The sequence below is a fragment of the Haliaeetus albicilla genome, chromosome 8, assembly GCF_947461875.1.
Source record: "Haliaeetus albicilla chromosome 8, bHalAlb1.1, whole genome shotgun sequence".
Lineage (NCBI taxonomy): Eukaryota > Metazoa > Chordata > Aves > Accipitriformes > Accipitridae > Haliaeetus > Haliaeetus albicilla.
The window spans coordinates 1793918-1815739 of NC_091490.1; the positions used below are offsets into that span (position 1 = coordinate 1793918).

Consider the following 21822-nt stretch of genomic DNA (forward strand, 5'->3'; position numbering starts at 1 on the left):
TAATACCCAAGAGCTTTTAGTGGTGTTCTGACAATTGTGGCCTGGAAATTTGTCTAAATTAAAGCAGGTTTTGTTTGTTTACTTAAAAGTGCTAACAGACTCAGACAGTCCCACAGCATTTTTCAGGGCTTACATCATTCTAAAATATATTCAATTGATTCAAAACAAATTTGACAAAAAAAAATAATTTTCTTTGCCCACTTGATGTATTTGTATCTACACGAAAAGAACAGCTGAGCCTTGGCAGGTATGCTAAGTGTAGTATGTGGAATTGATATGAAATATCAATTAAGAAGCTTGTTTTAGTTGCTGGAAGGTACAAGAGAACACAAGGAGTTAAACAAGCTAGTCTGAAGATGTGAGACTAAATGCAGGAGAGGTTGGGAGCCAGATCCTCAGCTAATGTAAGTAAATGTGAGTTCCACTGAGGGTATATCAGATGAAGGGCAGCTCCCTTATTGTTTCGCTTCTTTTTTTGGATGATTTGAGGTTTTATGAATCCCCACGTAAAGAAAGATGTGAAGAGCCAGGTATGCCTTCACAAACTGTCTGAAAAGTTGAGGACGATCAGTTGAGTCACGGAAGTTTTCTTCACGTTTGTTCATTGCAGCTATGTGATACAGTGGCTGTATTACAACACGTATAAAAAATACAAATTAACATCAAACCCTTATTCACATTTATTTATCACATAATTAAACACAGGATCACAGTGTTTTTAACTCTAGTTTTGCCTTCGCAGACTCTCAGTCAGGCCCCAGGAAAAGTACATGAAAACTGCTGTTAGAGGAGGAAGCTACTTTGCAGTCCAGGAGCGCTTGCTGTGGTACTCCTACCACTTCACTGCTGGTTTTCTTGAGGACAGATGCATTAGCTCAAGTGCCATGAGATACCAGAGCCACGCAGAAAGGAGAGATGGGTAAGCAGAGGATCTAGGTGCTCCAGAGGGTTAAATCCTGGGGTACTCCGACAGCAGTAGGACAAACCTCCTCTGTAGTCCCAGGATAGAGGGGAGGAGTGTGACAGGCATATGGAAGTGCCCATTTGTTCTCATGGAGTTGAAATTAGCTTTTGAAGGTAGCCACCTCTCTCTTTCTCATTCAGAAAAATGTCATCTACTTTTGGTGGCATGTCCTGTGGAAAAGTGAGAGACTGAAGGAAGAAGGTATGGGGTTTGGGCTCTGAATTTCAGCAACTGAGAGTTTTTAGGACTTCATAATTTATCTTTCAAGCAAAAAGACTATTATGTAGGCTTACACGTGTGTTGGGAATATTTTAAAAAAGAAATTCACAAAAGAATGAAGTAGTGTGCAACTCCTTTCATACATAGAAGCTCTTCTGCCTTAGAGTCTGCCCCTATTCTAAAATGTTGGGAGACCAAACTCCTGGGAGAGATTAAAGGATATGAGGGAGAGATATGAGAGTGACAGTCTGGTTCATGGCCATTGGATTTGGCATTTGTCTCTTGCCACAAAGAGCTTACAAAACCATGAATAATTACATAATAAATATAGTTGTGGAAACAGCTCATTTGAAGAAGACAAGGAGTGTGTACACTTGTTTACATTACTGAAAAATCTGAGTTTCTGATTTGTCTCACTCCTGCAAAAAAATGCAAAGAACAAAAAGAGCAGAATTATATTCTAGTTAAGGCATAATCTAATAGTGTGTACAATTCCCTGCTGCAGGACTAGAGTGTGTCCTGAATTGCACTGGTACGAGCTGAAGAGAACAGAATTCGATTCTGAGAATCCAGGTAACTGGTGGTGATACCCAAATCAGAAGAAAAACAAATTTGAGTTTCGTGGGTTGAAATGGCAAATCACTTGTTGATTTTACCTGTACAGTTACCTGAAATCACTGAATGGCTTCTGAAAAACTGTTTTAGTTTCAATGTGCAGCAGCTATATGAAGATCTGTTGCTTCCTCCATTTTAAAGGCCTAATCAAGACTCTTCTGAAGTCATCCAAAAGCTTTTTATTGGTTAGAGGTGATGCAGATTCAATTGCAAATAGTTAGGTTGCTCGCTGGTATATTACTTTAGGAAAGTGCTGATTGATTTATTCTCCTGTGCAAATGTTTGGTGATGAGTGGTGACACCAAAGCCTCAGTCTGTGTTCGACTGTTTGGAGTCCCTTGAACATGGTTTTGTAAGGCCATTTCTAGCTAGTAATTGGTAACTGGATGTGGTTAGGGTAGTTAGATAAACATACAGAGGAAGGGGATGAATCACTAAGTAAATATAATGTTGATGCTGTAGGAACTGCTGTTACGTACAGCACATTTGTGGCAGATGTGACGTATTTGTTTTCTGGTGTCAGGAAAATGTTACTTGAATTGAGTCTAAATGTGTGGTTCCAAATCAGCATATCCACACCTTCTTGATGCATATGTTGTCTCCATTTAGACTTAACCAGTTGTCAGCTTTTAACATACCCCACTTCTTTTTACATATCCCCTTAGAATCTGGTCCCCTAATCTGAGGTCATATCAGAGAAGTTTCCATTGCTGTAAATGTCAGTGTAGTTGCATCATTAAAAGCCACTAAATTAGATGGTCTGCGTTAATGTAAAAAGACATTTATGCCAGTGAAACAGCATTATGGTTATTAGTGGAGCATGTTGGCAGTTTCTGTCAGCAATTTTTGCAACCATGTAACATAGAAAGGGATAAAAATACCATTTACTGTGATTTGCATGCCACATAAAGACGGCAGAGTGATACGGTACCACAATCACGAAGAAAAGCCCTGCAAGTAGTTTTCTGTCCTCTTTTTTGCACTTTTTCAGGATCTTGGTGGGTACACTAAATCTACCTGAAGAGCCTTACGCTGCTTGTGGGTGCTTGGGCTGGGGCACCCCGTTATCCAGCAGTCCCAGGGAAGCCTGGTCCATCCTTCAGCGGATGGAGCCATCAGCCTTGTTGGGAGGGAAGAGGAACCGAGGCAGAAGGGTTGATGCCAACATTTGCATGCATCCAGGTAAAGGGTTTATTCATTCCTGTTTAGTGTTGAGGATTTAACCATTAAAAAGGCCTAATTAGAAGACAAATTAGATGTTCGATCACCCTGTTGCAACTGAGATAAAAAGCGTGTATGTCTAAATATATGCTTTGTGCATATATATATATGATACATGTATATATATGCATATGTGCTGAAATGAGATCTCCAATCCCCTAGTGTTAATTTTATTTGTAATGCACAATCTTTGTTCAGAAGAAAGATCAAAATTTATATCAGAAGTGTGGTTAGTACATTCCCTTCGTGTGTGTGCATGCATATACGTGCACCTAATTCACAATTTCCAGCCCCCAGTTTCCAAATGCTGGGTCCCACTCTGCCACGGCAGAGTCCTCGGTTCTTGGCAAAGCTGGACTGCTTTGAAATCATGGAAGACTTTTTTTGAAGACAAAAAACTCATGTCTGAGCTTTGAACTCTGTGAAATTTGCCATGATTTGTAGAATATGTCTGCCTTGAGTTTTGGTGCAAAGTTTCAGCAAGGAACTGAGTACTAAGTCACAATACATAGAAAATTACATAAGCTATTGCCAGGCAAGATATTGCAGTGATACCATAAAATCCTTCTCTGGTTACTGCTTTCCTGATTCACTTGGCATGAAAAGTTATCTTGACTTCTACTTACTATTATCATAAAAACTACAGGGGTTTCTTCTTGCTGCTACTTGTTTTGTGAAAGATCCAGTAATTGGTAACATGTGAATTAACATTTTGCAGTAACAGAACAGAGTACACAACCAACCATGAGAAATAGTGTTCTGAAAAGTCACTTTAGCATTTAAATCTATGGCAAGCATCAGAGCTAGAAAACCACACTCTTTAAGAAGCAATGGACTTGCACATCAAGTAGCTTACTTTTCTCCTGCTGGTAACCACCTATGTAAATATTGGCAACTAAAATGGAAACATGGTAAAAAATTAATAGTCATCACAGATCCTTTTATGCGATGCTTATATTTTTGTAAATCTTTGCAGCAAATTCTCTTGTATCTTCATACTGGAATTGTTTTATACTTGGTTTGAATGTACTCCCTTGCAATGTTATACTGTGATCTGCTGCTTTGTTAGAATTTAGTTATTGGTAACATGTTTAGCTTAGTTTGGTGCACTACAAATTACGTGTATGCTCCATAACATTGACTGTGAAACAGTGAACAACTAACAATGCCAGAAAAAGAATGAAAAAGGAAAATCAGAGTCAAAACACCCTGTAAAGTCTTAAGGTACATTTTAAAAGATTGATGAGTTTTCCAGCCTCCTGTGGATTACCTCTACTATACAGGCTAGTGAATTACTTGGATCATCTTCCCCCTGATATCCTTGACTTAATTGAGCTGTAGTGTGAGAAACATTTATTCAACAACTGCAGGCGCCAACGCTGCGGGGGAGCTCTTCAGCTGGGCTGGAGAGTGAGGACTGTAAGATTCTCAGAGATTGTTCAATACAGCCATTAAAACACAGCAATGGATAAAGCCTTCTTGAAACCTCTAAGTCACTGGATAGATCTTTTGATTCGAAATCTTTTTGAACTAGGGTCACCTATGGTTCCTTTGCAGCTCTCAGCCTCGCTGTTGCATAAAAGAGGCCTTCAAATTTCACCCATTTTGTCTGACAAGATCCTTTTTTCAGTATTCATCCTTCATGACCACAATTCAATCATTTAAGATGACAAAAAACACCTAACAGTGGGTTCTCAATTCTAATGGAGTAATTTTTAGCTGGTATTGTTAGTAATAGAGTAAAAAAGGAACACAGGCTTTCGAATTGGAAGCAACCTGGTACTTTTAAGAAGCTATTCTGGATAACTGAATGAGCAGTGCTAAAGAAATGGAAGGAAATTTAAATTTTGTCCTTGCAAGATACGTTAATCCAATATTTATAAGCAAGACTGTAAAATCAGGACTGTCAGAGAATGAGCTCTGTAACTGGAAGCAGAAATTCGCTGGTTCCAGACCTGGCCCTGCTTTGTGACAGTAAGCACGTTGCTTAATTACGTTGTCTTGGTTTTCTCTGGTTTTGACACTGGGATGAGAAGCAGCTTTGAGTAAGGCTGAACGTACCCGTGATACAGAGAAGAGAGGGAGCAACAGGTTTTCTGCTGGCAGGTGGCACTGAGCGCTTCCTGCGGCAGATGAAGCTGGGGTACTGAGTGTGTAGTCCTCTGTGCACCTCCAGTAAATCCAGTCCACACTGGTGACCCGAGAATCACTGTAAACAGGGAACTTTGAAATGTTCATAGAGAGGATATTATAGAAAGCCAAGAAACCATGGCTGGGATATGCAGTTAGCAGAGTGAATTTTTCCACAGAAACCTCAAAGACATTTCCAGTTTTAATGTTTTTAGCTTTGAAAATATAATCCAACTTTCTCATTTTTAGGTCTCTGACCATTATCCCCTGGTCTCAGCAGAACAGCAGCAGAGTATTTAACAGCTTCATTAATGCCAGAGTAATAATTACATACTGCAGGAGTGGCTATCACATCAGGAATTTTTGTACCAGAACTTCAACTGCATTCTGATTCTTCAGAACTCAAGAGCAACATTTGTAAAGGTATAAAATTAGTGAAAAAGATTATGTAATCTGAATCTAAAACAATACTAGTATCTTAAAAAAGAGAAAATGGGAGACTGTGAGCTGGCTGCACTGCAGAACAGGTAGCTTACTCATTGTGGGGTTAGTTACAGCTGCTCAGAATAACAGTTTCACCCTCCACCCCTTCATGGAAAAGACTAAGGCAAAAGTGCAAGCTGTTGGCTGGGCTGAGTAATTAATGCACAGAGAATGGTTTACCCAATGAGTCTGCTTTGTCTATACATGGATTTGAATTATAACAGTATTTGAAATGATGCGAGTCTGCTTTGTCTATACACGGATTTGAATTATAACAGTATTTGAAATGATGTGTTTTCATTTCTTTCCTTGCTACATGATCCCAAGTTATCTGCTGTGAAATTTTTCAGTGCAATATTCAGAACTGTGTTTCATATTTATAATTGGCCAAATAATCCAGATGCCAGCTTCTGTTTTCTTTGTGATTATTTATTAATTGTGTTCATTACATTTATATGTATAAATGTAATATCTAAATATTCTCAGAGTTATCATACTAGGTTTCAAAACATGCACAAAACAATAACAAAACTAAAGGAAAAAAGAATTTACAAAATCTTGCTGTATTTGCTGATTTATAAATGACAGAGATTACTAGCTATGTGTGAATCACACAGGTGGGAAAAACAGGTCATCTGTCACGTTTCCTTCCTCTGGATCTTGAAAATAGAAACTGGAGCTGGCTCAAGGGCTCACTGCACGAAAATGCCTTTCTCTTTTAGAGAAACTTACTTGGGGAAACATGAGAGATGTGAAGCTTTGTGCATACTTACAAAGTCTTTTCATCTTAATTATGAGCATCTGAGACCTTACAATTTTTTCAAGCATCAGGATGGTACAGTGATGTTATTTTATAGCAAGGCCTGTATAACTATAGTTAGAATCCACATGCACATTCTTCACGTTGTCCCCAGGTACCTGGTTAATCATGGATCCCTTAGTGACTCTTCTAAGCTTTGGGTTAGTTTCTGAAGCGTGACACTTCTAGAGCCTTCCCACCATTCTGCCTATGTTAGGTCTCATTTTAAAAATGACACTTTAATTTGATATTTAACTATTGTCCAGCCTGGAAAGAAGGAGGAAGCCAGGGCGGAGGCTTTGGGGCAGCTGCTGAGGGCTGCAGCTGGATGGTCCACAGGGCCTTGCACCCTGGCACTTACCTATCTTCAACTTCAGATCACCTGTCAGGTTGCAACGAAGCTGTCTTTGTGCTCCCAAGAGCTTGGCTTAAACATTATTTATGCCTTTTCTTGTAATTTGACCAATCTGCATAGAACGTGGCTAGGGAAGTCGGGGTGTGCTTTATAAATCGCTTGTACAGCTACAGGATGCGGCAGCAGCGTGAAGTTTTCCTCTGCACCCACTCCCCGTCGCATACGGAGAAAAGACCAGTAAAGTGGGTAGAGCAGAAGCGAGGGGCTTTCACGCCCTGGCCCATTACATCACTTCGGCACTGCCCGCTGGTTATTTGCTCTCTATATCACTTCTCCCCAGGGGGCTCAAAGAAATCAGCAAATCTCCCCCAGCAGAGCTACGAATCCCTAGCCCAATTCATTCAGGCACAGCAGGAAAGCCGGGGATTAATCAGAGGGAGAATGCTGTGAATTCCTGCGCGCTTTTTCTTTCCCCAGCGCAGCTGGTGGTGGGGACACTGCCAGATGAAAGCGGGGCTGTCAGCATCCATCAGCCTGGCTCCGGCGGCTGCATTCCAGGGGATGGGTTGGCCTCAGCTGGTAGCTCCGGTGCCGCTTCCCTCTGCCAGGTTAGATGCAGGAGGAATCCACATTCAAGTACACCTTGCTCTTCCAGCTTTCGATCTGTTTTTAGGAGTTACCAAATTCTCTAAGACAAAATTAGAATGGAGATATTTTTGAAGGTTAGGCCACAGCATCACAGAAACCAGGGATGAGAGAATTTATTGACAGCCCATCTTCTCGCCACTTCGGAGTTGTTCTTTTTCTGATCTTAAATTTCCAAAATGAGGTTTCTGTGATGTAACAGGGAAGCTATTCTTAAGGAGCTTTTTACAGGAAATTCTGTTTTCTCTAGGATGTCATTGTTCAGTTACGACTTATTGTTGTAGTTCTCCACGGTGGTAAAATACCCACTGATAGAGCTGAATTTTTCCTTTTTTTGATTCACAGAATCCCACTATGTGTATTAATCATCTTCTGTTCTCCAGCCCCCACAGCACTGTCCGCATGTATTACTGTTATGTAGCTGTGCTGTGATCATACATGGGAGTCAGTGGGTGGGAGCCCATGTTTTTTATTGTAGCATATTTATCAGAAGAGTGCTCCACTGCATTGCAAACAGTAAACAAGTATCAGAAATACTGTGATAAATGAATGTTAGAACAGCACAGCATGAAGCAGTGGCCCGGCAGCCTCACTGCTAGGTCTTACCATAAAATTGAGCACTCATTAGGTCTGCAGTATTATTGGAAGTGTGTCCCTCCAGGTTTCCTCCCATGAAGACAGTGATCCCCAGTAATCCCCTGCTGTGCTGACCGCCAGCGATCTGCCACATCACAGTCAGCAGCCTGCAGCTGGCCAGCAGAATCGTTTTCTATACAGTAATGATGGTCTGTGAAAAATGTTAAGGAAGGAGAAAAAATTGGAAACTGTTGCTTTTAAGACAATTTTAAGTTCAAGGGCCAGCCTGTGCCAAGACTAATCAGAAATGTGGCAAAAACTAATATGCAATCTTCTATGAAGGTGAAAATCTATTTATTTTAATATAATTTATAATATTATTAATGAAATTTGTGAGTACATATGATTTGAAGTAGTAATATACTCATGTTCAAAGTCTTTATTTCGAAATTTGGGATTTGGGGATTTGTTTACATTTTAACATACAGAATTCCAAAAATCATAATTATCTTTCATTACTACTTGCCATCCTGCAACTACTTTTTCTTTCTTGCTTTGATCTGAAAGGCCATATCAGGTCCACTTCAGCACCTATCTTTGCAGCATAGAGCATTTACCACTTGGCCATGCAAACAGTTGTGCCGGGGTGACACAAGGCTGAGGATAAGCAGTTGGAGATGGTAAAGGGTTGTACCTTAAGCCAGTGGTGCTGTTAAAAATTCATTCACGAAACACAACTGGGGGAGGAGGGGGAGGGAGAAATGAACAGGGGGATGAAAATTAATGACATGGGGGAAGAAATTCTTAAATCAGCATTGCCACTGGGAAAATCGTATTTTTATGCATTTCTGCTATATCCTTAGTGTCCTCAGGCTCCTGAACTTTGGATGCGAAGAGCTGAACAGGCCTATTTGCTATTCAGTACCTTTTCATGCTTTTCTGTGATCCTCTGAATATATTTATCTTGTACATGCATATGTAAAAATCTGTTATTTTAGTTATTGTTTTCCTTTCCGACCTAAAACTTCTATTCCAACTAGTAAAGACTTGCTAGAGACTAAGTGGGCATTGTTTAAACACTTCCCGTCTATCTCCGCTGATATACTTCAATCTGTTTTGCTAAAGAGAAAAAAAGATTAATCATTCTTGGGGTTTTTTTTTAGAATACTTGATTCTGACAGTGAAGGCAATTTGTGTGGCTTAACTGTGATGCAGACACTATCCTCCTGTTGTTTGAGTCATACTATCTTATTTTATCCAAGTTCTTAGAAATAACTCTCTGAAAGGTCAATCTTAGTTTAGTAATTGGGATTTTGGGGGTTTGGTAGGAACAATCTAGTTCCAAATAATTAACCTGGACAGCATGTCATTGAAGGAAGAAAAAAATAACTCCCTCATTTCTCTGCTTTCCTCTTAGATCTCCACACAGGTTACCAAGACCTAAGGTCTCTGTGTGCAGTTGTACAGTGCGTCTGCTCACCTGTTTACCCGTCCCAAGAGGCGAGGAACGAGCAGAACGTGTCTGAATTACTTCTGCGCAGGATAGCTGAGCTGGGGGTAATAATTTACTGCAGATACAGACCGACAATAAATTAGTACGCCCCCAAGAGTCTGGAAGAAACAGAGGAGGAGCAGTGACTCATTTCTGAGTCATAGAGCCTCCCCGGATTTATCCTGGGATGATGTACTGTATGCACCACTCCTTGATCTGGTCTGTCTCGAAAGGACAACTGAGCCCTCAACAGCCCTGAATATAATTGTGGAAAAATAAATGTTAGCTAGCAGCAATCATTCCTTGGCAGCAGCAGACTTTATTATGTTTTGTAAGATCTTCCCTGTATCAGGTCAGAATTTTGATAAGAAATGGGGAAAAATTGCAGGGCAGATTGGTTTGGCTGCTCAGTCAGTCTGCAGTCAGAAGTTGTCAGATCACCCCTCTGCAACCCTTGGCACGAGTTACAGGAGCTGCTTTGGGGGTGTATTAGGGATCAGTCAGAGATCCCTATATCGTTAAAGTGGTGGGCAGCCATGCAGCAGCAGAGACAACACTTTTTGTGCTTTTTCTTTCTCCTCGGTTTCTTCTAAAGGTTCTTTCTGCTGGGAGCATTTTCACTGCTTAGCATTGTTTGATGCCTGAAGCTGCATCAATCTCCCACCCAGCCCCGCACGCCATGGCCGCCCACCGTGGCTGTGCTCGGGGACCTGCCCTTCTTCTCAGCACCAATTCCTAACGGCAGGGGAGGATGGAGGCTTCAGACCTCTGGCACAAACAAGGCGCCCTGTAATCAAAACCATCTGGGTTTATATGGGTCCTTTTGAATTGGGTGGAAACCACCACTTGAGAATACCAATTGTACCAGAAGCTTTCTCAGGCAAATAAAACTCATGTAAGGGATTGGTACCAGTCCTGCGCTCAGTCGTGGGGTGTACGAGACAACAGGAGGAGAGGTATCTGCAAAGCCCTGCAGTATTCTGTGGTTGGGGCTCCAGTGTAATTACAGCAACCTCAGACCCTTGTAGGGCACAGCATATAGGAATCATAAAGCTACTTTAAAGTCATGGTCCCCGTTCTTTGTCACAGCACAAGAATAGAGAGGCTGAAAATCTGGAGTTTAGACTTTGACAAAATCTGTTCTGAGGCGGGAGCAGTTCTAATTCCTCATAACCTTGTCAGGATTGCTTACAGCACATTTTCATCCTACAGCTGTGGCTGCATTTTGTCTTACCAGGCACCAAAGTCAAGATTTGAACCCCTGTTTATAAAGTATTTTCGTTGAAGGCACTTTAATCTCTTTGCAGCACTGACTACTCCTAGCTGGCAGAATAGCTGTGCTAGCTGGACTGTGGACTGTTGTTAATTTTCACAGATTTTTCTTTTTACAGATCACAAGTGTTGTGTGTGATTTGATGAGCTATCTAAAAGGAGGAGGTTGTATTCCCTCTTTTTTCTACCTTTCCTTTAGTCCAAGCCTCATGGTTCCACTTCCACTCTATTATTCAAAGTAATAGCACTCATTAGACCTTTTGGTGAGCTGATTTAACTCCCCGTCTGGCAAGAAACTATTAGCTTGGCAAGATAAAAAGTGTGCTTTCTGTTTGGTTAGCAGTTGGAGGGGTCCAACAAGCATCAGAGCCAGCAGATGATAAGCTTCAGGAATGCATGGCTGTGAGGAGGAGGAATGGTTCCTCCCCCTTTAAGGATCAGGGAGCTATCAGATCAGATCGCTCCATCTCCTGTAACTTCACCCTGAACCTCCCACCATGTTCCAAATTTGAACAGTCAGCAGGTTAGGAAAAAGTGAACAGGCTTTCAAACCTGGACACTGGTGCAATGAGGGGACCAACAAGCTAAAAACAACCACAGAAACCCAACTGATGGTGCAAGTCAGCCAGGAGCGTTCTTAATTTCTCCTTGTCTAACAGACCTTTTTTTGGCTTATTATATCTGTTTCCTTTTGAAAGTGTCATGGATAATGTATCTATCTTAAGTACGTTAACTGTCAGATATTTTGGCAGGGGTCCGTTTTAATGCTAGTTCTGTTTTAAAGATGATGAATGTCCACTGTAAAAAATTCATTATCCTTCTTCCTGTTGACTGAAGCGGGTATTGATAACAGTCTCAGAAGATGAAGCCGTCAGTCACTAAACAGTCATAAGCATTAAAAATGTATGTAAAGAAATAAATTTCCCTTATTCCTATTTCTTTTACATACATCAAATATGGGATACAATGAGAGGTTTGGATTAAAGATTAGTGCTAAGTTTGAGCTGAGAAGATCTAATGAACTACCTGTAATAGACACCATGCTGAACCATGCTGAACTATTCACCAGTAGTGAATAGACCTGGACAGAAATGCAAAATTCATTAGAAACATCATTGCACAAGAAGGAATATTTATTTCTGCGACTTTTCCATCTTTCTATCAGACTAAGTCCTGTTTCACAAGCAATTCTTGCTTCCTTCTGCATGAGCAGCGGTTCTCATTGCACATCCATAGGCAGTTCTAATCAACCTAACGCTATTAGGCAGTAACAAGGTCTTGGAAATAATACAAGGATGTAACTTGACATTACATGTATATATATTCAGATAATTTTAAGCACAGTTCAAGAAGCTTGGCTGCTATTTTATGAAATAAGTGAATCCAAACTAAGTTGCTACACCTATAAAAATAGCCATTACAGACAGACCTCCAGATCAGAATGCTATTCACAACATTAGACTTGTGATCAATATCTGTGGGAGAGTGTTGCTAGAAATAGTCATGCCATGGTAAACCTACATGCCGTTTGCTTCCTGCTAGCTCAGAACAGTTCAGGCCCCAGTCTCTGCAAAGTTTCCACCATGTTTTATCTTCAGGAACATATAGAAGAAGCAAAGCCACTCGACTCAAGAGAGAAGAAGAAAATCCTCTGCATTCTTAGATTGCATAGCAGTGTCACTGAAAGGAAATGAGTGCTAACTCTGCCTTTGCCTTATGAGGTGACATTTTCATTCCCAGAAGGCTTGCATTTATGCAACTATAGATTCGCAGATTAGAAACAGGAGGAAGGCTTTGCGTGTGTACGTGTTCCACATTACCTGGGGGGTTTATTGTAAATCAACAAACTGGTCCTCCAGAGGCAAATCTCTTTTTGAACTCATCTGGGAAGTTTGTATCTGGATCTGATGCTGCCACCTGGTGTCTAGGTGATGCTTTAGGCTGGCCCAAACCCCCAGGTAAGGGCCATCCCTGCACACAGGGCTGTTGCCTTCCCATATCATATAAGGGCCTGGGGTAAGAGGACCGAGAATAAAACGGGTTTGTAAGCTTAGCCGCACCTAAGGACCAGCTGGGTTCTCTCCAAATCCACAAAAAGCTGATTCCACCTACCATGCTGTCTGCAGCAGCCAGTGAGGAGGAACCTGGGTTGTGAAAGTGCTTGGCACTGGCTCAGGTTGGGGGGAACTGGAATTCTTCTCTCTGGAGCAATCTGGCAAATTCTCATTTCATCTTCGCAGCAGCAGCAGGCAGAATAGTGGACCTGGAGGCAGGACGATCCCCACAGAGTGGTCCAGGGCTTTAGGATGGGTAAGTGCCAGAGTCAAAATACATCTTTTAGGAAGCAGAATCAGTGGACTTCACAGTAGCTTTCCATTTACAAAATCGGCTGCATAAAATGAGCTGGACAAGAGAGACCCGGGCTCTGCAGCGGGGGATGGTTTGGCCAAGCTGGCACGTAGGTTGACTCTGCTGCCGTTGCGCTTAGCTGCCTTGGAGGGGCATTGCCTTTGATAACAGGGATTGATTAGGCAGCCCTCTTGCTTTTTCTTGTGTCCTAATGTGATATTGGTAAAAATGTTTGTGTAACCATGCTGTGAATTAAGTTAGAAGCACTAAAATAACTAACACCCACCACCCCCCTGTTTATTTTTAACATGAATGAATTCCTCATCCAGTTCACCGTGTGAAAACACTTGTATGAGAATTTCCACAGCCTCTTGATGAACCGGATGGGAAATCAATCCAGCTGGAGAAACAAAAATCTACATCCCCATTCCAACAAAAAAATTATGGCCCAGCCAGATCCGTTCCTCAGTCTGTGCTGTGCTGTGCAGAGACAAGACAAAGTGCTGGTCTGAGTTACACTTTAAGCAATCCAGCCTTTGAATGTGAGACAGTCTAAGGCTACACCTGGAAACAATTTGCTCTCCATCTCTTTTTCTTTCTCTCTTTCTTTCTCTGCAGTATGCCTTTTTGCTTGGTTTCACTATACAGTATCACAAACAGCTATATGAGCATGGAGCAGGGATAACTCACGTGCCTGGGGCTGGGGAGAAGAAAGGCTGCCTGAGCTGATGCTGCCACCAACAGAAATGTCTTTGGAACCGGGGCCAAGTAATCAGGTAAAATGCTCTCTGTCTGCTTATGCCAAGCAGTTTCTTTTGCTATTCTCCAAATATTTATGTCTTTGCAAAACACATAAACATTTCAACAGTGGTCTATCTAGCACTTATTTCCAGCACTTAATGTGAAGTTGCTGTTTCCATGCTCCTAAACCTCCTTCGATATGACTAATTCACACTGGGTGAGCTCCTGACTTGCCTAACCAGAGGCACGTAGCCCCATAGTATGAGAAACAAACTCAGACAGAGAAGTAACGGGAAGTGGTGACGGGGACAGCCGCGCTGCTCTGTTTGCATATCTGCAACTGAAGTTCACGTCTCCTTACTTCTCTTTTTCCCTTCTTGTTTTCCTCCTTCCTCCTTTTCTGCAGTGGTTAACAGAAGAATTTGAGGTTTAAAAGGTGCCTGTCTCTGAACTTTCCAACAGTAGCAAAAATGCAGGAGAAGTTTGGATTTTAGATTAACGTTAAATCTAAATTCAGCTGGTATATTAGAGTTCAGTGTTTCCTCTACTATTTATTAATAATTTAGACACTTAGTGTATCTTCTCATCTTAAAATTCTGAACTCCTCACTGATTTACACTAGCAAACACCCCGACACATAAGAATTTTCCCAGTTAGGATGAGTAACTGAGGAGCTGAATTAATCAACATTGCGTGGTCTGTGACAGCTTGGAGATAAAATTCCTGAGCCCCCGTTACTTCATTGACTTTCTGCAAAAAGCCTTCCTTTTATATTTTTAGAGCTTAGAGGATGGCATGTACATAGCAAGTTACATCTAAATAGCACACTCTCCAAAAAGTTTGCTATTTTCTTAATGTTCATGAATATTTCAGGAACTCGTGCTAAGAGGTTTCAGTGCATTCCAGGACAATGATTTCAGGTTTCTGTTTTGCCTTAAGAGGAAACGTGGCTTACTGTGACACATTCTACATGGTTTGCATTATTCTTTTAGACAGGGTTTATTGCTGTTACAGAATCAGATGTCCTGAAAATATACTACTTTTTTTTTTTTTTTTTTTTTTTAAGCAGGAGTATATGTTCTTCCAACTTTCTCCCTGTTTTTCCATTCTTATCATCGGTCCTTGACATGAGATGGGCATCATTTTTGGCTGTTGTGAGAGTAGAGTTCTCTCTAGAAATTCATTCATTCTCTTAAGTCATGAGCAAGACTGGAGTTAAGGAATAGAGTTTACTTTTCTCACCCTTTCAGCTCATTGTTTTCCATTGCTTGAACTGGTGAATACACTCGGATGAAAATTTGCAGTGACAGCAATGCACAAGATAACCAAATTAGCCTTTTCCAGCTGAAATGTCTGTGATTCTATTGTAAAATAATTACAGTGATTGGCATCAGCACATATTATAGCATCTGGGAAACGTTAGCTTAATCTCAGTACAAGTTACATTTCAATATGTAAATGTACAATTTCATTAGTAATCTTTGCTTATATTGATGCATTTTTGATATACCATAAGACCTCTTAAAAATAATACTCTGTTTAACAAATACATTTGCTGCCTACAAGGTGTACGTTCTCAGACAACTGAAGGAGCGCTTAAATAACATATAAAATCCATGTCAGAGTTCAAGATACGTGCTTATACTGATTGCTTTTACTTTAAAGAAATGCCTGATAGCATGCTAAGGAAATTATTGTAATTTAAAAAACCAGAATGTGAGAGAAGCCAATATTAAAAAGTATCTGGGTCATTGCTTCTCATAGTTAGAGCAGAGAACTCAAAGAATGCTGAGAGACAAGCTCTAGCTAATCTCTCTATCGTAATGTAACATGAACTTGCCTTACAGCTGGTTTAGGTGGGTTTGCACAAAAATACAGAGCTGTTAATTGGGGCAGCTGAGATGCAGTCATTTTGTCAACTTTGCATTTGGGAGCAGAAAGGCAGAGGGCTAACTAATAACCCAAACTGCTGTATACGAATGTGAATCGTTGCATTAAGATAAGAGACAACAGATTATTTTTCCCTTAAGTTAGCCGTCTCTTGCATTAACTATTTTAGACTCTGAGTAAAATGAGGATGGCAAGATTCAGTAATACAAAGTCCTTTGACCACATTAAATGTTTCTGTTATTTAGCTCAGTTAAATGATGCTAGCTAGAATAGTCAGTGACACAGAGACAGCAATTTACTACTCCAGCTACAGGGCACTTGCCTGCCCAGGGACATAGAGCTGTAACTCCTAATTACAGGTGGATTAATCGGTGACAACTGAGGCAACTATTACTGCCAGCTGCCCTCTTCTGCCATGGATCACCTCCTCACAGGTTTGGGATCTGTCTTTGCTTCTTGGCCAGCTCCATTTACAGCCCGATATAGTGATGTAATTTGAAATCAGTGACAGTTAACATAAATATGCTGGGTCGTGAACTGGGACAGCTGAGGAGTGGAAGGTTCCTTGACTGTGATGTATATCTACAGGGATGGAAACCTCCAAGGACCACAGCTCACAGCAATAATTTCTTTAGCCACCCCACCTCCAATCATTTGCTCTTGGAACAAGAGCCTGCACTTGGGCTCAGATGGAAAATAAGATTAACAAGAAAACCACTTTCCTTTCTAAATTTTTCCCCTGTATAATACACACACTTTTATAAGAGGACAAAACCCCCTATCTTGCTAACTTTAATTCAGTCCCTAGTCTGTGGGGCAGCTTGCCTTGATTACATTGTACTAAATTACTCATCTTGGATATATGCTTCTCTTTATGTTCTCTGCCAAGAGCAAAAATATGATATTATTTGGCAAGAGGAATGTGTATCTAAAACGTCAAATTACAGCTCATAACTATTACGGGATAGTTTTGGCGATAGCCCTTTGTGATTGTTCCAAAACAGATGTCTCTTTCTAGGAGATCCTTAGAACTAATACATGCTTTATGTTTGGTTTGAGGTGGTATTTTGAGAATGTCGCACAAGGACTCTAGCTGGGTGCATATATTGCTTTAGTTTAACTTTAAAATTCTAATTTCTCAAGACTTCCAAGTCTTCAAATTGCATTAACTCATAATTCTGCGTGTACACACAGTGCAAACATGGAGAATTGCAGATCCTTTTTTACAATGACCAATATAGCCAACCTACGAAACTGCAACTGAAGAATAAAATGATAAAGCTAGTTCATATTTGTCAACTTTTTCATCTGATGTTACAAGACTGTTACCACTGGAACTCGATTAAATCTCTCGTGCCTCTGCCATCTTAATTAACTAATATCAGCTCTTACTAAAATTGAATTAAAGCATGTTGCTTGGTGTTAGAGTTCTGCAGCAGGTACCACCATCACCAATGCACAGCCCATGTGTGTTTGTTCACTTCTCATGGGACTATGAAAAATGGCTTTGGTTTAAATTTATGTGCATCTGCTAATTTGGTCTCCAGTGCCAAACTTAGAATGGATGGGATTCATGGGAATATAAAGGCTTAACAGAGAAATGGTAAGAGGCTGTCAAAAAACCCTCTGGAATTCATTCTTTGTATTCTGAACACTGATAGGAGCAATTGAACCATGATGATTTTACTATAAACAATTGTATAATTCAGCTAGTAGAAGGAATTTACTTTTGCTAATCTTATTGTCCTAAGATAGCATACTGGACATCATTTTAAATATTAAAGTATCCATATCTATTAGTAATACAACTTTCTTTGCTTGCTTTTGAGGAGGTTACAAACCTGGCGAAAGGCAGTCTCCCAGGATGGATGTACACTTGAAGCCATTCCGATGTTTCATGCTCCTGCATGTGCTGCCTACTCAGATATACAATTCCTTGGAGGCCCTTAACCCAACTGTGCCATGTTTGAGCTGCTATCTGTAATACCCATCACTGGAGTGGATGAAAACACAGACATGTAGGTAGAGAAATGCCAGACTGCAAAGGTCTTTGTGAAGGAAAGCCATGATATTATGGTAGATGCCAGAAGTGGCAAATTTTGGATAGGGTTTGATATGGAGGTTCAACACAAGGCAGGAAGCCCTATGAGAGGTGGAGTGACCGTGGTAAAAGCCATCGCAGAAGTTTGATGCAAGGTGGGAGATGCAGTGTGAGGGATGGTGGCTGAGGAAAGGCCCAGCTATAGAGAGAGTCCTAAGAGAAAATAAAAGAGCAGAGCTCCAAGCTTGCATTTTCAAGAGGACTGAGAAGAGGCAAGAAGAACTGGCAAAATGGTCCATGGGAAAGTTGTGAGAGGCTGCACACAACCTTGGCCAATGATGCGTGGTCCACTGCACACTGATCACACAAACTTGCACTTGTCAAAAATATCAGGGATTCCATTTGAATTGGTACAACAAATTTAGACCAGGCCAGCATGGTATATTGTCATCCCTCAACTGTGGATTAGCAAAACCTTCCGAGTGACCTGAGTTATGTGGCTTTTGAGCTGTGGCTTTTCTAAATGGATTTTGTAGAGTTGGGAGGTAGTCATGTGGGGGTGGGGGTTGTTAGGAGTGGTTTTGATGAGCAAAGTCTTTTGGGCCTCCAGGTGATTACTTAATCAATCAATTAGAAGTATTCAGGTAGAGCTGTACTTACTGCCAAATGATTGTGATGTTATGGAAGAGGTTTGAATGGAAGAACTTGGAAATTTAGTGATAGACTAATGATAAATCTTCCCTAGACTTGTTCAGATATCCCATTGCAGAAACTCTGCCTCTTGATGATTGGATTAATGGCTGAAAGAGACAGCTTGGCAGACTTGAATAAAAGACTTTCCACAGATTTGCTTTGGAGGGCTTGAGCCTTGTAACCACACGGTAACTGTAAAGACTATAAATAAAATTTTAAAATCTAGTTTAGACAGTCTTTAATAAATTATTTTAATGCACTGTTATTGGCCCTTCCTTCAGGATATCACAAGTCTGCACTTTCAGTTCAGCAAGCTAAAATGTGCCCTCTGTCAAATTATCAGCTTAGTTTTGTCTCACATACTTAATGGAAGCCTTGATGCCCCTATTGAAGCTTCATCCTAATGTGAGGAAGGCTTTGTCATCTGACTGAAAGCATATCAGAGAAGAGCCATCAGAAGAGTTATCTGGGACTGCTCTCAATGTTTTTCAGATGCTGGTCCACACCCAGTGAATTACGGCTTTTCTTGCCCAGTTCCTTACCGAGACAGGCAGGACTTGGTGAGGAAGCAGAGGACAAAGGGACAGCTGAGTGGAGCCGGTTGCTCTGAAGGACCTAAGCTGGCCATTGCCACCCACCCAGTGCTGCTGAGGAGCCCAGTAAGTACAAACCAGCTGGGAGTGGGCATTTGGGGGTGTACTCTGTAGGTCTTCTGTTCTCAGCTATTTGTGGTCATTGTGGGCTTTAAGATTAAAATCCGGGTGGCTGGGTAATTCCCTTGCTAAGTTGCTGTTCCCTTCTTTCTTGCCGTATTGTCATCAAAGAAATGGTGTGAGGAGTCCATGACTCCTGGCAGAGATAGAGTTTCGGGTTGCACGTGTAAAGCCTGAAGAACAGCATGGGATCTCAGATCTAGCAGGCTGGGTGACACTTAACTAAGAGGTGTCATGCAGGAAAAAAAAAAAAAATTAAGCCTAGCTCTGAGTTCCCAGATGTATAAACAGTGGCAAAACTCAAAACCAAAAACTGGTTCCTAATAAGTGGATGAGTGTTTAGCCTTGAACTACAACGGGGCTTGGAAATCACTCAAAATATTTACATTATAGAGTGGGGCTTGCTTAAGATGAAATATTGCATACCTGTCGATTTTCTTCCTAATCCTAACCGCAATGGGTAGTTACGAGTTGTAGATCTCTGTCTACTGACCAATCTCAACCCCCACACATTTTTGTGTGTGTGTGCCACACAAGGCTTTTCTTACAAAGATAAAATGTTCCCCACCATCTGTGTGTGCACTAGAAATAACAGAAAACGCCCTTTTCCTGTTCTATGAGAAAATTTTCCATGTTATCAGTATTTGTAAAAGAACAAAACCAGAAAGTTACCTATAAAAGCAGTTAGGAGTACTGAGGAGTAAGCAGTGTTCCTGAACGCTTTTAATTGTCTTTCCCCTGTAGCAGCAAACTACACATTATTTACTATTAGGGGTAACTTTGTAATGTGTTAGGTGTATCCCAAACAAAACAAGAAACTGTAGTCATAGCATCAAGCAACGCCAATACCCACACTGGAAAATATAGCCTACAAACTGGAGACCAGAGCCAAAGCTTAATCCCTACAGGTCTGTTGTTGTTATGTTGCAGGCTATATTGTAAATAAAGTGGGCAAGTACAAACTAGAGTTCAAAAGATTATATCTGGTGGTAGATGACCATGATTTAATCAGCTTTTTGTCCACTACTGTACTTTGTATTTTACATATGGGATCCGAGTCCACTGTTGTAGTGGTGTAAACAACAATGCTGCTATTATTAACACCCCCCCCCCCCGACTTGCCTCTGTAGAGCAAAAATGAAGCAGCTCAATACTGAACTTCTATGCAGCAACTTAAGTCCAAATAACTGTGGTGGGGGTTTTGATTTTGGGGTGGTTTGGGTTTGGGTTTGTTGGGTTTTTTTTAGCTTTCTAAAGCTAGAAATTATTGCTATGATCATGCCATTTGGCTTCCTAATCCAGATCATAGATGTTCCTCTGTCAAGCCTTTATGTTGTATTTGTAGCGTATGTCCCTCTCTTAGAGTTGTGTTTGGAAAATACCTCTTATTTCTAGCATTTTTTTTTCAAATTATTTCTCTTAAGCATCTAATTGACATGAGACAACAGAGGAGAAAAAATACTGAAACTTACAGAGGGTTTGACCTCTGTGCAAACTGAGCATCCAAAGGAAGTTTTCTCAAAACTTTTGCAGTAACTTGTAGCACCAAAAACTAGGAGCTTGTGGAAATCCCACTGAGCCCTTACCTATATCTTTTGGCAGCTAAACCACTTTGAAAATCTGGGCTCTAGGCCCAACCCTGCAAAGAGTTCTCTGTGGAACGACTCCTCCTCCTGCCTGGGGCGGACTGTAGGATAGCTATTTTAATAGCTGAGGCTTTCAAAACAGCCTAAAGCAGTCAGGAAAAAATAATGTAATAAGCGGCAAGTAGATGAGTTCCCAGATGATTGATTCTGGAGACCTTACAGAGATAGAAATTGTGATTTGTAAACAGCTGAAAGATGGCTAGAGATGTGTTTTCTAACACACTGTGGGCCAGTTTCTCTCTTGTGAGATTTTGTGCATGGTCACTTTCTGGCAAAAGAGAGGTCCCAGCTCACTATGGTATGTGCTCTATACGTCCTTTGGATGCATGTCAAAAGTCACACGTGATTAATATCTCTAAACATTGCAGTATTAAAGATGTAGGAATGTGGTAGAGATGGAAAGTGCCTTATAAATGTGAACTGTTGTTTCCTGTGTTTTTATTATTTTACTTTTTTCACTCAACATTTTTTTTCTTATGGCATTCTTTTTCTTATTTTCTTATTCTTTTTTCTTAGCTCTACCTTTCAGGTTTTTTTCCCAGAAATAAATTGCTTGGAACAAACGGGACATTTAACGGAAGATTGCACCATGTAACTTTTGTAGAGTCATTAAGGCAGATTGGATTTAGTGGCATTCGTGGCTCCAGAGGTGTTCAGCCATATACATCCTTGTGTTTGGGTAGCTGTGGGACCTCAAAGGGCGGCCTGGACTTGCCAAGATTCTCTCCTAGTCAGTGGTGACTGCAGACTGTAAGGGAACGAACGAAATTCAAAAGCTTTTGCCATTTCCAACAGGGAAAATAGCAAAAGTCAACACTCAGAATCAACGTTAAGTGTTAGATAGACATCCGAAAAATTAGTATTAGGTATTTCAAAATAAGCCTTTTTAATAGCAATTGTTCTATGTCGGTTTGTTTTGTTTTGTTTTGTTTTAAATTTCAGTATAAAGTATTTGGTATTTTAAGTCTTTAATTGTCT

General features: G+C 40.7%; 1 protein-coding gene across 1 annotated transcript in view; it reads left to right on the forward strand.

Moving 5' to 3' along the window:
- The first annotated feature begins 19008 nt into the window (after positions 1–19008).
- The window catches only part of WLS (Wnt ligand secretion mediator), a 42951-nt gene continuing 40137 nt past the window's right edge, over positions 19009–21822 (forward strand). The window contains exon 1 of the mRNA XM_069788423.1: positions 19009–19144. The gene's annotated coding sequence lies outside the window, so the exon portion shown is untranslated. The remainder of the gene's footprint in view (positions 19145–21822) is intronic.